Source organism: Oryctolagus cuniculus, chromosome 19 (assembly GCF_964237555.1).
Source record: "Oryctolagus cuniculus chromosome 19, mOryCun1.1, whole genome shotgun sequence".
Classification (NCBI taxonomy): Eukaryota; Metazoa; Chordata; class Mammalia; order Lagomorpha; family Leporidae; genus Oryctolagus; species Oryctolagus cuniculus.
In genome coordinates this window covers 10,842,779-10,859,641 of record NC_091450.1, presented here as the reverse complement: position 1 = coordinate 10,859,641, position 16,863 = coordinate 10,842,779, and the positions used below count along the sequence as shown (strand labels likewise).

Genomic DNA, 16,863 nt, shown 5'->3' with positions numbered 1-16,863 from the left:
GATTAAACTTCTAGCAATGCACACTAGTAAAGTTTTCATTGACAAAAAATCAGGAAGTTCATTCACTAGTCAACATTTTCTAACCTTCTGCTTTTCTCCTTGGTTTTATCACTTAAGAAAATTCTTTGAATATTGTATGACTAGTAGCTATCTTAGGCATAAACTTTAATTCTACCCCCTGGAAAATGGCCTATGAGGAAGATATTACTGAATAGAATCCAATAAGAGTGAGGTGGTTTTTTTTTTTTTAAAGAAATTTTGTTGATGCTGAGAAAAATAAGGTATTTATCCTGAATAAAGTCTAAAGCCAAGATAATTCTTAGAAAGATGAAGCATCTCAATAAATCCAAGAGAGATTTCAAGTAAATGTAACATCCCAGGGCCTTTGGATGCCTGTCACAGAGGACAGAAGGGTAACCATATTCATGTATCCCTTTTTGATATAAGCACAATGCACTGAACCGTGGAAATGGAGAGATGCATGCACAGAGAGAGTGATTTAAGATAGGCTGGACTGGATCTCATGGACATGGATGTATCTGCTGAAGTCCATATATAATGAGTAAACAGCAACACACACAAAGACTGCCATGAGATGTATAGCCACGGCCTTGTAGTCAGCCAGTTGAGCTTGTTAATTAAGGTGTTTCACTTGTCAGTCACTGGGTATAGTTAATTCATTTCACAAACACTAATACAATGCTTATAATGTGCACCCCAAATTCCAATATCGCTATTACACATTAGCCTCATTTTCCAGAAGACAGATCAGACATGTGTCAAAGATCACAATGTCTGAAAATGCTGATCTGGGATTGAAATCCCTCTCAAGGTAATGAATGTCACAATGGAACAGGTGTCACCATTTTCCCTTAAGAACCCATTTCCCTTCCCTGAGAGAATTCTCCCAGGAAGATAAATTTGTACTAGAAAAACAAATATTAGAATTCGACTGAGGAAAAAAGAAAAACGCACCACACTTGAAGTTTATGATCTCTAAAATGACAACATAGTTCAAAGAGATAGACTAATATGAAATAGCAATACAGATGGATACAGGGCTTATTCCATCCTTAGTAAAATTCTCAGTGAATCTTGAATTTGTGTTGAATTGTTTGAGTGAAATCACACTGCTTAACATTACACAGAATTTAATGATCTGGAAGCTAAATCAGAAAACATATGCTTCTCTGCCAGAGACTAGTATAAAAAAGGGACTCAATTAATACTAAAATTTTTATTTAAAAATAGTTTCAGGCCGGCGCCGCGGCTCACTAGGCTAATCCTCCGCCTAGCGGCGCCGGCACACCGGGTTCTAGTCCCGGTCGGGGCACCGGATTCTGTCCCGGTTGCCCCTCTTCCAGGCCAGCCCTCTGCTGTGGCCAAGGAGTGCAGTGGAGGATGGCCCAAGTGCTTGGGCCCTGCACCCCATGGGAGACCAGGAAAAGCACCTGGCTCCTGGCTCCTGCCATCGGATCAGCGTGGTGCACCGGCCGCAGCGCGCCAGCCGTGGCGGCCATTGGAGGGTGAATCAACGGCAAAGGAAGACCTTTCTCTCTGTCTCTCTCTCTCACTGTCCACTCTGCCTGTCAAAAAAAAAATAGTTTCAGTTAAAGTGTAATAATAACCTCATATATCCCAATTCATTACTTTTTTATATTCTTAAATTATTTGCTTTATGTGAGAAAGTATATTATTTAGGTTATCACAGCATTCATTTTATCCAGAAATGAAGAGCCATTCCTTAACTCTTCATGAATTCTTGAAATTCTCTCATGTTCCTGCCAGTTTTCTGAGTGACGTGGCAACCTGCTCGTCACTGCACCCAGCAAACTGTTCTTGGAAAACAGTTTGTAGTGTTCTTGTTCATCATCCATCTGAATCACACTGCATGTTTTCTACAAATCCTGGCACCAGGAAGTTTATAAATGTGTCTGAAGGAGGAGAGTGCGGATGTATCCATTCAGAAATCCAGATTTCATTTTTGTTGCTCTCAACTCTTTGAAATTAACTTCTGTGTTTCCTTGTCTAAGGTGGTCATTTCACTCTCCTGCTGCCGCATATAATCCCCACGTCTCTAAGTCAAATTGTGTCTCCAGAGTTTTAGGTCCACCAGAAAATTAATAAGTTAGATTGTCATGGTGACAAACAGAAAGATTGTCACAGTTGTTGAATAATGGATAGTAGCAGAGGCTGCCATTGTTGCTGCCATTCACTCAGACTATGGCTGCAGGCATGTACAAAATGCACAAGGAAGCATTACTGCCAAACCCATTAAGCAGCCAGGAATCAGAGCCCAAAAGAATGGTCCAGAAATGCATGGACATGTCAATCACCAGAATAATAATGGTGGTGATCTAAGCTCATCCAGCAACCCAAGTACAAAATGTGTCTGTGTGGGGAGCAACTGGGAGCAACTCGGACTAGACTGTTACTGGAATTAAGACTTATTTTATGCATCTGCTCTTCCACAATATGACGCTGGGAGAGGAGGAAACAGCTTCTACACAGCTGCCTCCAGTTCAACCAATAAACTGTAGGACCTGCTCCTGATTGGAGGAGAGCAGCGTACTCGGCGTGTGGGTAGCAGAGTTGGGATTGGTGGAAGAGGACTATAAAGGAGGAGAGAGACAACATGCACCAGGAACATCGAAGGGGAACATCTATCTGAAGGAACACCTGTGCAGCCCCCGAGAGAGCCGGCCGGCGGTGTGCTACTCCCCTGCGGAAGTGGGGAAAGTGGCAGGGGGCCCGCCCCTCCACGGAGGTGGAGGGACGGTAGCCAACCTGGGAAGAACCAGCAGCAAACCCGGGGAGGGCTGAGCAGACAAAAGAACAGCGCAGGGTCCTGTGTCGTTCCTCCACGAAGAGGGGGAGCGACATGTCTGTAGTAACTTCCCCGCACATGCTTCCCAGGACTACTGCACCTCCCCAACCACAGGGCTGTGAACAGCTGAACAGGCTGTGCTCCTGGCTGTCCTTGTGAAGGTGGGTGGTGGAAAAGGTGAAGCCAGCCCCAGAAATAGCTCCACCATGCCCAGCTGTCACAGCAGGCCAAGGACTTCAGGTAAGAAAACCTCAGCTTGTACACCTCCTACTTCTCAGGGTACATCCCTCTCAAGGCTTAAGGACCTTAAGGGCTTAAAGGAGGAGCTTAAGAGTGCACCCCTCATAAGCTCAAGCTGACTTGCCCCAAATGGTAGAGTCAGAAACGTGCCTGGGGATTCCAATTCAATCCCATCAAGGTGACATGTACCAATGCCATCTCACTAGTCAAAGTGATCAATTTCAATTTACACTTGATCATAATGATAGGTCTAAGAGTCAAAGGGATCACATAAACAAGACTAGTGTCTGCTAATACTAACTGACAGAATTAAAAAGGGAGAGAACAATCCAACATGGGAAGCGGGATACACAGCAGACTCATAGAATGGCAGATGTCCTAAACAGCACTCTGGCCTCAGAATCAGCCCTTAAGGCACATGGATCTGGCTGAAAAGCCCATAAGAGTATTAGAGGCATGGAAAGCCAAGACACTCTGGCAAAAAAGACCTAAATGAAAGATCTCTGCAAGTGAGATCCCAGTGGAAAGAACGGGGCCATCAAAGAAGGAGGTACCTTTCTCTGAAGGGAGGAGAGAACTTCCACTTTGACTATGACCTTGTCTATATCAGATGGGAGTCGGCGAACTCAAAAGGCTTCCATAACCTTGGCAACTCATGACAAGAGCCTAAGATGATTACTGATGCCATAAACAAGAGTGTCAATTTGTTAAGTCAACAACAGGAGTCACTGTGCACTTACTCCTCATGTAGGATCTCTGTCCTTAATGTGTTGCTCAATGTGAATGAATGAGTCACTGTGCACTTACTCCTCATGTAGGATCTTTGTCCTTAGTGTGCTGTACATTGAGATTTAATGCTATAACTAGTACTCAAAGAGTATTTTTCACTTTATGTTTCTGTGTGGGAGCAAACTGTTGAAATCTTTACTTAATATATGCTAAACTAATCTTCTGTATATAAAGGGAATCGAAAATGAATCTTGATGTGAATGGAAGGGGAGAGGGAGTGGGAAAGGGGAGGGTTGAGGGTGGGAGGGACGTTATGCGGGGGAAGCCATTGTAATCCATAAGCTGTACTTTGGAAATTTATATTCATTAAATAAAAGTTAAAAAAAAGAATGAATGCTATAACTAGTACTCAATAGTATTTTTCACTTTGTGTTCTGTGTGGGTGTAAACTGTTGAAATTGCTAAATATGCTAAATTGATCTCCTGTATATAAAGAGAATTGAAAATGAATCTGGATGTGAATGGAATGGGAGAGGGAGCAGGAGATGGGAGGGTTGTGGGTAGGAGGTAAGTTAATGGGGTGGGGGAAGCCATTGTAATCCATAAGCTGTACTTTGGAAATTTATATTTATTAAATAAAAGTGAAAAAAAAAGAGTACACCCCTCCACACCCAGAGATCTGCTCTAGGGACAGCCAGGCCCTCATGCCCATGCTCTGGTCTCATTTTTACTTGAGCATTTTAGAATTATAATACGGTTCTAAAGGGGGGGACGTGCTGGTCCCTAACATGGCGGCTTTCTGGCCTTCAGGGCTCTGTGCCTTGGAGGCCATGGCTGCTCGGCCTTGGGTGTCCTGTGGCTGGTACCATTCAACACAGGATCTTAGCAGATGGCCACCACCAGCACTACAGGGGCTCAGGACCTCAAGTAGAGACAATGTATTTATAAAGACACAGAAGTAAATGCTGCTATGCAAGAATCAGTTCACTAAACAAACTACACTGCTCATGTTCCATGTTTTCCAGCACCTAATATAGCTTGTAAGGATTTCAATGGCAAGGAAGCACATTTTACAGGAAATGAACTTAGTTTTCTCAAACTCATATCTTCCCAAAAAGAAAGTGTCAGTGGCACTGTCTTTTTTTCGTGGATGGCTGGGGATAGATGAATTTTACCTTGTGTACCCTACTTTGGGCTGTTTAACATTTTGCACTGCAGGGTTTTCTGGAATTGGGGACCTAACTGATTTCACTGCAGATTGTTTGACCTGTAGCTGGAAGTAATTTTATTAGATTAGTGTGGAACAAGGCTTACAAGATTATTTCAATGAAACAGAGGGGGAAAATAGTTGTACCTGTAAATACTTTAAAAATGAAACAGAATTGGGCCTTCTTGATTTTAGTAGAGAACTCCCCGTACGTGGATTTCTGACAACATTATTCATAAAATACAGCATAGGTGGTTTGCATTTTGGTACAATACATTAAGCCACCACTTGGGACACTTGCTTTGCATTCTGGAGTGCCATTTTCAGTCCCAGCTGATCTGTGCTGATGACCCAGCTTGTGCTAATGCCCCTGGAAGGCAGCAGATGATGGCAAGGATGTGGTTCCTGATATCCATTTGTGGGATCTGGATGGAGTCACAGGCTCCTGGCTTCAGCCTGGCCCAGTCCATGCCTTTTAGCAAGTGGATAAGCAGATGGAAAATTTCTCTCTCTCTATCTCTCTCTCTCTCTCTCTCCCCTCCCCTCCCCCCTCTCTCCCTCCCTGTCACTCTGCTTTCTGAATAAAAAATACATCAGTAAATAAACAAATACATAAATAAGACTTAAGTTTTGTTCTGATGTCTATGATATTCATTTCTCAAGATAACTCCAGTAAAATTTTTTGAAGGTTTATGTTATTTATTTGAATGGCAGGATCATAGCAAGGGTGACAGACATAGAAAGATATACTTAACAAGTTCTCTGCCCAAATGGCTGCAACCTGCCAGGTAGAATTACTGAGATCTCACACAGGGGTACAGGGGTGCAAGCACATGAATCATCTTCTGATGCTTTTCCAGCCACATGGACGGGGAGTTGGGCTGGCGCCGGAACAGCTGGGACTCCCACTAATGCACATATGGATGCTGGCACTGCCAGTTGCAGCTTAACTCACTATGCCATGATGCAGGTCCCAAATAACAGCATTTTAACTCATTTTGTAAAGTAACCATAAAAATGGATTATAATTTTTCTCTATATTGAGACAAACAAAATATTTAAAAATCTGAATAATGAAGTAAAACAGTAGTAACTGGCATATAAAAGTTGACTGCATTATAGGAAAAAGTAGTTACATAATTTTTTTGTGACTTCAGATTTCAGATACTTTAGATAATACAAAAGAAGTTAAAAATTAACTACTAAAAGTAATTTATCTTCTAATCTCACATGCATAATATATATATATATATGTGTTTTGAAGTGTGCCATCCATGTATGTACCTCAGTATACATCCATGCAAGCATGCCTACATATATGTATATATGTGTGTATATATATATATATCAGATATAACATTTCACTAAACCTTACTTCAGTACTTAAAACTCTCTCTCTATATATATATATAAAATCCGTTGTTTCTCTAAATGCTGAATTTAGTTATTCTATCTCAGTAGTGCAAATTATTAGGAAAGAAATTGTCACAGCAATTAGTTCATACTAGTTATTCTGTGGTAAAGCAGCTCTGAATTTATGTGGATTATAAAAAAATGAGTACTACTTGGGGCTGGCATTGTCATTGTGGTGTAGCCGATTAATCTGCCTCCTGCAGTGCTGGCCTCCCATATCGGCACTGATTTGATCCCTGACTACTCCACATCCAATCCACCTCCCTGCAAATGCACTTGGAAAGAAGCAGATGGCCAAAGTCCTTGGGCCCCTGCATCAATATGGGAAACCTGAAGGAGGTTCTTGGCTGCTGGCATTGGTCTGGTCCAGCCCTGGCCATTGTAGCCATCTGGGGAGTGAACCAGCAGATGGAAGTTTCTCTCTCTCTCCCTCTCTCTCTCCTTCCCTCACTCCCTCTGTTTCTCTGTAACTCTTCCTTTCAAATAAATAAAGTAAATTTGGAAAAAAATGAGTATTACTCAGTTATGTGACATGTCCAGCAATAGGTTCTGAGGCCTCTGAACTGTATTTTCCTGAATCTGGGAGGATCCAGGCTGATAGAGGTCTCACCATCATTAAAGCTGCATGTGGCAGTGTTAAAGGGAAGGGGAGTGTGAAAAAAATATGTACTAGCTCATGTATTTTACACTGAGAAGTGACATACGTGTTATTTTACCCCTATTTATTTGACCAAGCATGTGCATTTTCCTCATTTATTTCGCTAGGACTAACTGTAGGTAACAACATAATAAAGCATAACATGTTTTTAGGAGAGGATAAATAAAATACTCAAGAATGACCTTGAGGGCCGGCGCCGCGGCTCACTAGGCTAATCCTCCGCCTAGCGGCGCCGGCACACCGGGTTCTAGTCCCGGTCGGGGCGCCGGATTCTGTCCCGGTTGCCCCTCTTCCAGGCCAGCCCTCTGCTGTGGCCAGGGAGTGCAGTGGAGGATGGCCCAGGTGCTTGGGTCCTGCACCCCATGGGAGACCAGGAAAAGCACCTGGCTCCTGGCTCCTGCCATCGGATCAGCGCGGTGCGCCGGCCGCAGCGCGCCGGCCGCGGCGGCCATTGGAGGGTGAACCAACGGCAAAGGAAGACCTTTCTCTCTGTCTCTCTCTCTCACTGTCCACTCTGCCTGTAAAAAAAAAAAAAAAAAAAAAAAAGAACGACCTTGAAAATAAACATCAACAAACTTCAGGTCCTCAAATATTCAGTTGAATTTCACTCTGATTGAAAACAGAATGACCTTAAGGAGACGATTAAAATCCCTATTCAGGCCAGCGCCGCAGCTCACTAGGCTAATCCTCCACCTAGCAGCGCCGGCACACCAGGTTCTAGTCCCGGTCGGGGTGCGGGATTCTGTCCCAGTTGCCCCTCTTCCAGGCCAGCTCTCTGCTGTGGCCAGGGAGTGCAGTGGAGGATGGCCCAAGTCCTTGAATCCTGCACCCGCATGGGAGACCAGGAGAAGCACCTGGCTCCTGCCTTCGGATCAGCATGGTGCGCCGGCCACGGCGGCCATTGGAGGGTGAACCAATGGCAAAAAGGAAGACCTTTCTCTCTGTCTCTCTCTCTCTCACTGTCCACTCTGCCTGTCTAAAAAAAATCCCTATTCAGTGCAACCATAGAATTAAAAGTACAAGATTTCTGAAAGATGCACAATAATGCCTTCAGTTAGTGTTGTTTTCAAGTCATCACTTTTAATACATGAATGTTAAATAACAATTACTGAGAAAATGTATTTTAAAAGATACATGGTTTAAAAATAACTGAAGGTATTCAAATATTTCAAAAGAAAATATTCATTTAATGAAAATTAGATTAGTACAGTGGAAAAGAGGAGCAAAAAAGACAAAATATGTACAAAAATAAGAGATCTGGAAGAAGAAAATTCATAATATCAAAATAACACTATTGTTATTTTTAAAAAATATGAACTAACATTTAAGAATGGTGTATATTCATGGTATACAATGTGATATTTTAATATACACACATTGAATAACATGAAATCGGAGTAGTCATATGCAGTTTTTGAATATTTAGCATTTCATCACAGTGAAAACTTTCAAAATACTTTTTCCCCGTGTTTTTAAGAAAAATATGTAATACATTGTTATACAGCCATTTTACTGTGTGATGGAATACTGGAACTACTTACTTCTAAATAACTTAGTGTTCATTAATCAAAATTCCTCCATCTCCCTCAGGAATCCCCAGCCTCTGGTAACTACCATTATATTCTTTTTTTTTTTTTTTGACAGGCAGAGTGGACAGTGAGAGAGAGAGTCAGAGAGAAAGGTCTTCCTTTTGCCGTTGGTTCACCCTCCAATGGCCGCCGCAGCCGGCACGCTGCAGCTGGCGCACCGCGCTGAACTGAAGCCAGGAGCCAGGTGCTTCTCCTGGTCTCCCATGCGGGTGCAGGATTCAAGGACTTGGGCCATCCTCCACTGCACTCCCGGGCCATAGCAGAGAGCTGGACTGGAAGAGGGGAAACAGGGACAGAACCCGGCGCCCCAACCGGGACTAGAACCCAGTGTGCCGGCGCCGCAGGTGGAGGATTAGACTATTGAGCCAAGGTGCCGGCCTACCATTATATTCTTTTTTTTTTTCAATTTCCATGTGGGAACTTTATTTGAATCCCAGTTTAAGTAATTGTTAAAAAGATCACAGAATAATTTAATATTTTTGATGTAATTAAAGACATTTATTTTTGAAACTGTGATTACAGTGATACAATGCTTTAAAGAAGAGAGCTTATTTTTTAATGATGCATACTAAAATAGTCACAATGAAATGACAAGATATCTTGGGTTCACTATATTCTTAACTTCTGTAAGATGTTTAGATTCTACCTATGAAAGAGTAAGATCACCCAGTACAGGTCTTTTTTTATTTTGCTTGGCTGATTTCACGTAACACAATGACCTCTAGTTCAATATATGTTGTTGAAAATGACAATTTTTAGTCTTATTTATGACTATAGTATAATATTATGTAAAGATACCGCATTCCTTCATTCAGGCAGGGCTGGATAGACAATTAGATGGTTTCCCTTTGTGGGATATCATGAGTAGTGCTGCAGTAAACATGTGAGTGCAGATATCCCTTCAATAGTTGATTTTATTTCCCTTGGATAAATATCCAATTGTGAGATGGCTATATTGTTAATAATGTTGTTTTCAGCTTTTCAATGAACCTGCAGAGTGCTTTCCTTAATGACTGCTCTAATAAATATTTCCATTGACAGTGCAAGGATCTTCTCCTCTCTTCATCCTTGCCAACTCTTGTTATCTTTGTTTTTTTTTTTTTTGATTATAGTCAATCTAACTGCATATGTGTATATGTGGAATCAACCTTGCATCCTTAGGATTAATACTGCTTAATCATGGTGAATAATCTTTTTAATGTGTTTTAGGATTTTTTGGCATATTTGGTTGCGGACTTTTTATTTACTTCAAGGATACTGGAGTGTGCATCTTTCAGTTTATTGTGTCTGTCTTTTCTATCATAGTGATATTGTACTAGCCAACTAGATTAAGCAAATAGCTATGGAAACTCTACCTGAACTGTTCATCCTCCAAAAAGTGGACATTTTAATAGATCTGTTTATTCATCTGTGATGAATAAGTATACTTTCCCAGGGACATTAGCAAAGAGCTGTATTGGAAGTGGAACATCTGGGACCAGGAGCAGTACCCATATGAGATTCTGGCAGCTCAGGTGGAAAGGTAACCCTCTCCACTGCATTGCTGGCTCTCTATGGGGTTCGTGACTCAAATCTGAAAATTTCTTCTTTCACCATTATGCACCTTGAGCAGACATAACATGAAAGGTTTTCAAAATATTTATGTAAAGTAAATACTATGAAAATACCATTTATGGACTTCAAAATTTCTGCACAAAAATAGACACCACTTAACTCCATGCTTCTCTAAACTTTTGAATACCCTTGAATGCACTTGGTGAATTTACTTGGTCTTTGGCCTTTTACACATTTTTCCTTATTTTTCCCCATTCTCAACTGGAGACAAGAAGTTCAGTTGAAATCTTAGAAATCTACAGCTATTTTAGGTTAGTTGGAGCTTCTGTTAGCTATAAATATCTCTTGAATATTTAGGCTGCTGCCTCCCATGGTGGACATTAACAGGAAGCTGGGTAAGAGTCAAGGGGAAATCATGGGAAAAGAACAATGCAATCCAATATGGATGCAGAATTCAAAGTAGTGGCTTAACCTGCTATACAATACTCACACCAAGGTAATTCTTTAATGCTACCATTTTTATATCACTGTTATTGATTTACTCATTTTCATTCTAACTCATGCCATCGTTGTATTTTTTCTAAAATAGTTTTATTTCAAAATTATTACAGGATTCTGAATATCATATCTTTATTTATCTGCTATGAAAAGTGTTATTGTGACAAACTTGACCCCAATATGTTTTCTTTTTTAGAAGGTAGACCAAATTCTTATTACTTTAAAATTTTATTTGGACCAATTTTGTTGTCAGAAAAATTAGAGGTATCTTAAATTTAAATAATGAATACATACCCAAACTAAGAAACTAAATTTGGTAAAAATGGGGTAGGAGCTTCCCAGGAATCGTAAATTAGAAAGCAGAAATCAATTTGGGTAAATAGAAAAACTCCATTGTTTAAAATGTTGTGTTACACATTTAAACTTTAGTAGTGCACTGCAAAACAGTTCACATTTACATATTCATCTTGAGATTCAGCAGCTGTTTCTTAATGTAATCTCAAGACCCTAAGAGCAAATCTATTGCTCTTCTGTCTCCTTAACCCACAGTTAAAATGTCTCCATTATATATAAAGAAAACATCTGCCATGTGTGCAGGGCCAAATGCACACTCTCATAACAAAAGTACAACATACCTCTCAAGTGTTAACAATACAAACATTATGCATGATATATAGTATTTATAAAATATAAGTTGTTTCTGTGTAACTTTAAAACTCGTCTTTTGCACTCTTAATTATGAAAATGTAGATTTCCATTTCTGTATCAATTTTATTTATAAAGGTACAGGAATATGGGAAAAACTTTTATTTAGAAAACTGAAATGTTAAGTTTGAACAAACATTAGGAGCATTTTCAAGAGTACGCACCTCAGCTCCCTATTTAGGTTGGAATGGCAAACAGCGCTTCCCAGCCAGTGTCCACGAGGCTTTGGAAAGTCTCTAGGAAAAGGTGGATCACTCCAGTTTGCTCCAACAGTGTTCCTTTTGGCTCCCTTCAGTCAGAAATTCTGATTTCTTCAAATGCATGTTTTTAATGTTGTCAGTATTTATAAAAGGTCTTTTTTCCCTGGTTCCAAAGTCTGTCAGATGAAAGAGAATCCTTCCAGAAGTTATTTTCATTTCTTTGTGCAGAGGTGATCTTTGTTAGTTTCAGGTTATATTTACTTTTCCACCTTTTTATTGTTGGTTGCTCACTGCAGGGTACACCATTATCAAGTTTGCTTTGGGGAGGGTTTATTTTCTCTGATGTCCCCCTGTTTATTTTGAAACCCTGTCTTGGGGGTTGCCAGGCGCTGCGTGCTGCAGCGGGTCAGGGACGGGTTTGCTCCCTCAGGTCAGCCTGTGGTGGCAGGACGTGGGCAGATTTCAGTGGTCTGGCTGGGGACCCTCTCCAGCTGCCCTCAGACTCAGCGGGGTGCTGCTGAAACCGCTGGAATCTGCCGCACTCCTGAACCGCCTGCCTGGCCCGACCCTTCTCCACCTCTGCGGGAGCACGAGATCCTGCGGTTGCTGCAGTTGTACTCAACAATGGAGTCTGAAACTGGGGATTCACACACAGGCTGTGTCCCACTTGAAAGTGAGCGAGGAAGCGAGTGGGAGCCATTGTCCAGGGGCAGTTTCCCAAGTAAAGGCGACAGAGCCGTGGTGGCCATCAGGGGGCCCCCGAAATAACCTTGGGCTGAATACACAAGTGGGGAAACGTGGCCACCCAGATCAACGGCTCTGGTTGCAGGGCAGAGACCTCCAAGGCACTGAGACGCTGATGTGCTCAGCAGGAAGAAGAGGAGGAGAAAGTGAAGCCAGAGATCTCAGGCTGGCGGCAGCTGCTAAGGCTGTAAGAGGCAGGAAGAAGCTGGACCATGATCAGGGTCCTGGTGCAGCAACCCAGTTTCTTTATCTTTCCTAATCTGTTTTGCAATGTCTTTTGTAATTGAATCCTGGCTTGATTAGTTTTCAATGAGTCTACAAGTACATGTCATCAATATGGATGAAGATGGTATTGAAATAACTGCTGATTTGACACTTACGTTGAACAATTGTTACTTTAGCATCATTACACATAATATACAATATATAGTATATAATTACATATTATAATAAATACATTTATTTTTATTATTATTTTGGATGATATATATTTATAAATATATATCATCCCATAAAGTTCAGTAGAAGTTTTCCTATTAAATTTAGTGATAGGATAAATAAAGTGCAGTATAAATTTTTCTATCAAATTTAGTCATAGGATAAAGTCATTTCCAGATAGAGTATTCACTGATCCAGTTTTTCTTAGCAACATTGGATCAGGATTTCCTAGTCTCTTTTGTACTAGTGATGCAGCTATCAATGAAAATTCATTAATATGTGTCCCAAGCTGTCTTATCTGGGGAAACAATTATTGATTTCTGCTGGGTAACTTCTAATCAGTTTTTAAACTAATCTGCCAGAGAATTAGATTCTTCTAATTTTCAAGTTCCTGATACATTAATTTTACTGCCTTGATGATAGTCAATAGCATTAACTTCTATTTAAGCATGAAGTCTACTTACTGTCCCCTTCTCTCTTTTGTCAACATATTGATTCTCCTGTATACTGATTGGAGGTCTTATTTATTCTATTTGCAATTTATAAGATTTGATGGTAGATAATAAAATTGAAACAAAAAAATATAAAAAATCAAAATGAAAAATGGTTTCCTGAAAAATTAAACAAAATTGCCACATCATTGGCCCACTAACCAATAAAAGAGGGAGAAGACCCAAATCAAAATTAGAGATTAAAAAGGAAATGTAACAAGAAACACAGAAATAAAGAAAGAACATCAGAAATCACCAAAAGCTTTATAACAACAAATTGGGAAACTGAGAAGAAAAGGATAGAATCCTGGAAACATATGACATAACTAAATTGATCCACAAAGACTGGAAAATAAACAGACCAATAACCCAGACAGAAATTGAATCAATAATAAAGACCATCACAGCAAGGAAAAGCCCAAGACCAGATGGCTTTGCTGGGGAATTCTATCAGACATTTAAAGAACTAGCTCTAATCCTTCTCAAGCTATTCAAAACTATTGAAAGGGAGGTAATCCTCCCAAACTCCTTCTGTGAAGCCAGCATCACCTTAATTCCTAAACCTGAAAAAACTATAACAGATAAGGAAAACTAAAGACCAATATCCATGATGAAAATAGATGGAAAAATCCTTAACAAAATGCTAGTCAATCGAATCCAACAATACATCATAAAGCTCATTCACCTAGACCAAATTGGATTTATCCCTTGTACGCAGCAGTGGTTCACAAATCAATGTGATACATCACATTATAAATTGAAGAACAAAAATCATGTTATCTCAATAGATGCAGAGAAAGCATTTGATAAACACACATGTTAACCTGTGTTTTCATGAGGCAGTATTTTAATGGAGGTTAGCAGCAGAAGTCACAATGCTATACTGTACAGGTGTTTATCCTTGTGCTGATACTATCTGGCTACAAATAAGTTCCAAAATAATTCTAAATAGTTTTTGTGCCTTATGGTCCTCATCAAGAAAATGGAAAGGATAGCGTTATTACAATGTTGGGTTATAATAGTTGAATGGAAAAATATGAAAACATTTTAGAGTGAAACTTTGCTCATACTAATTTCATTGTATTTTGTCTAGTATTTTTATTATTGCTATTATTTTTATGGTCTAGATTGTGATATTTAATATGAATGGACTTAAAGTGTTTCTCCAGAAACTAAAACCTGAATAAATGGACTTAAATTGCATGCAAAATGTATAATGACTTTTAGGATGCTTCATCTAAAATGAACAAAGATTATCTATTCCATTATGTTTTGGCAAATAATATGAAGAGCTAACCTTTTTTTTCCCCATCAAGGTGGCATGTACCAATGCCATCTTACTAGTCAAAATGATAAGTTTCAGTTCATAATTTATCATAATGATAGGATTAAGAGGCAAAGGGATCACATAAACAAGACTAGTGTCTGCTAATACTAACTGATAGAATTAAAAAGCAGAGAATGATCCAACATGGGAAGCGGGATACACAGCAGACTCATAGAATGGCAGATGCCCTAAATAGCATTCTGGCCTCAGAATCAGCCCTTAAGGCATTTGAATCTGGCTAAAAAGCCCATGAGAGTATAGCTATTATTTTTAAAATGTGCAACATTTTTAACAACTTTCAGCTTGAGAAGATTGTTACCAATCACAACTTTTGGTTGATAAAAGCATGCCAATCTTCTAGAAAATTGCCCACTCACAACATTTCTGTATATGTGGTCTCTGTCCACCAAATTTGAACTACTGATAATAGAAATCTATTTGTCATTAATGAAACCAAGATTTCACAAAACTCAATTAACTGTAAAATTTAAAGTTGGAGTTTTGAATTCATTTAATGAAGCTCTATTAAAATAGAATTTATTGCACTATTAAATAAACTTTTCAATTATCCTTCCTATGAGTAGATTCTGAGAATAATTTAAGAGTATAATATTACTGAATGGTAGTGGCATCTTCCCCTTTTATATGGTAGGATAATTATTAAATTGGGGTCATCTAGAAATCAGTTTAAAATTTGTAGCTGAGTGAAACCTGTGTGGCCCTCAATTCCTTCTGAGAAAGGGCCAAAAGATATTGGTGGTGAATGTTGAAGTCTAAAAGAATTGTTATTTTTCTTCTCCCTAAATAAGGTTCAAAGGATGTTGAAATGTATGATAAACTTCTCTGGTTTTCCAATCTCAGCCTCAGAAGCAGGTGTAGAAAATCTCATCCTTCTGGCATTGTATCTATAACAGATACCTGTTTCAGTCTGTTTCATACATTTTACATCTATATTTTGTTTGAAGAAAATGTTTTTGAGCTAAAAATGTATGAAAAATCATTGCTTTAAAATAAGACTCTTTCTAAATGTGTTATTCTTGTGATTTTAAAAAATATTTATTTTATTTGAAAAAAGTTACAGAATTACAGAGAGAGGTAAAGTTACAGAGAGAGGGAGAGACAGAGAAAAGACAGCCTTCCATCTGGTGCTTCACCACCAAATGGTCAGAATGACCAGAGCTGAGCTGATCTGAAGCTGATCAGGAGTGTCCTCAGGTCAACCACATGGATGTAGGAGCCCAAGGAATTGGGCCATCCTCCCCTGCCTCCCCAGGCACATTAGCAGGGAGCTGGATCAGAAGTGGAGCAGTCGGGACTTGACCCATATGGGATGCCAGCATGGCAGGCCTGGGCTTTAACCCATTACAGGACAGCAGGCCTCATGTCTGTGATTTTTGTACTGTCAGCTTCATTAAGATTAAAACATGAATGTGTTTGAAAGGTTATGGAGATGGGGTGACGGGAAAGTGTTTTATTATAAGTTCTTTGCGCCGGTGCCACAGCTCTCTAGGCTAATCCTCCACCTGCAGCGCCGGCACCCCGGGTTCTAGTCCTGGTTGAGGTGCCAGTTCTGTCCCTGTTGCTCCTCTTCTAGTCCAGCTCTCTGCTGTGGCCCAGGAGTGCAGTGGAGGGTGGCCCAGGTCCTTGGATCCTGCACCTGCATGGGAGACCAGGAGGAAGCACCTGGCTCCTGGCTTCAGATCGGCACAGCGCGCCAGCCACAGCGCACTGGCCGTAGCAGGCGCTTTGGGGGTTGAACCAATGGAAAAGGAAGACCATTTCTCTCTGTCTCTCTCTCTCTCTCACTGTCTAACTCTGCCTGTCAAAAAAAAAGAAGAAGTTCATTGCTTAGGTTTTTTTAACACAATTAGATTGCTTTCCTATCATCTATTTAGATCCAACTGAGTAGTGGGGATTTTTTTCAATAGAAGAGGCATAACTGTGGAACATGATTTTGAAGGGTGGAAAATCTCAATGGGATTCACACTAAGAAAAAATTTGATTGTCCAAAGGCAGTAAAAAATCATTAAATTATTTTGGGGGAATAGAGAAGTTATGGTAAGGGACTAATAGCACAGAGGAGGAATGGAATGAACATCAGCAGTTACTTTTTTTTAAAAGATTTTATTTATTTATTTGACAGGTAGCATTACAGACAGTGAGAGGGAGAGACAAAGAGAAAGGTCTTCCTTCCACTGGTTCACTCCCAAAATGGCTGCAATGGTTGGAGCTGCACCCATCCA

The 16,863-nt window shown here is 40.1% G+C and overlaps 2 pseudogenes; one reads left to right on the top strand and one right to left on the bottom strand.

Annotated features, from left to right (window-relative positions):
* Positions 1 to 2,883, bottom strand: part of LOC138847090 (MARVEL domain-containing protein 2-like) — a 50,041-nt pseudogene extending 47,158 nt beyond the window's left edge.
* Positions 2,884 to 4,584: 1,701 nt separating this feature from the next.
* Positions 4,585 to 12,388, top strand: LOC138847089 (TM2 domain-containing protein 1 pseudogene; annotated as a pseudogene).
* Positions 12,389 to 16,863: the final 4,475 nt, after the last annotated feature.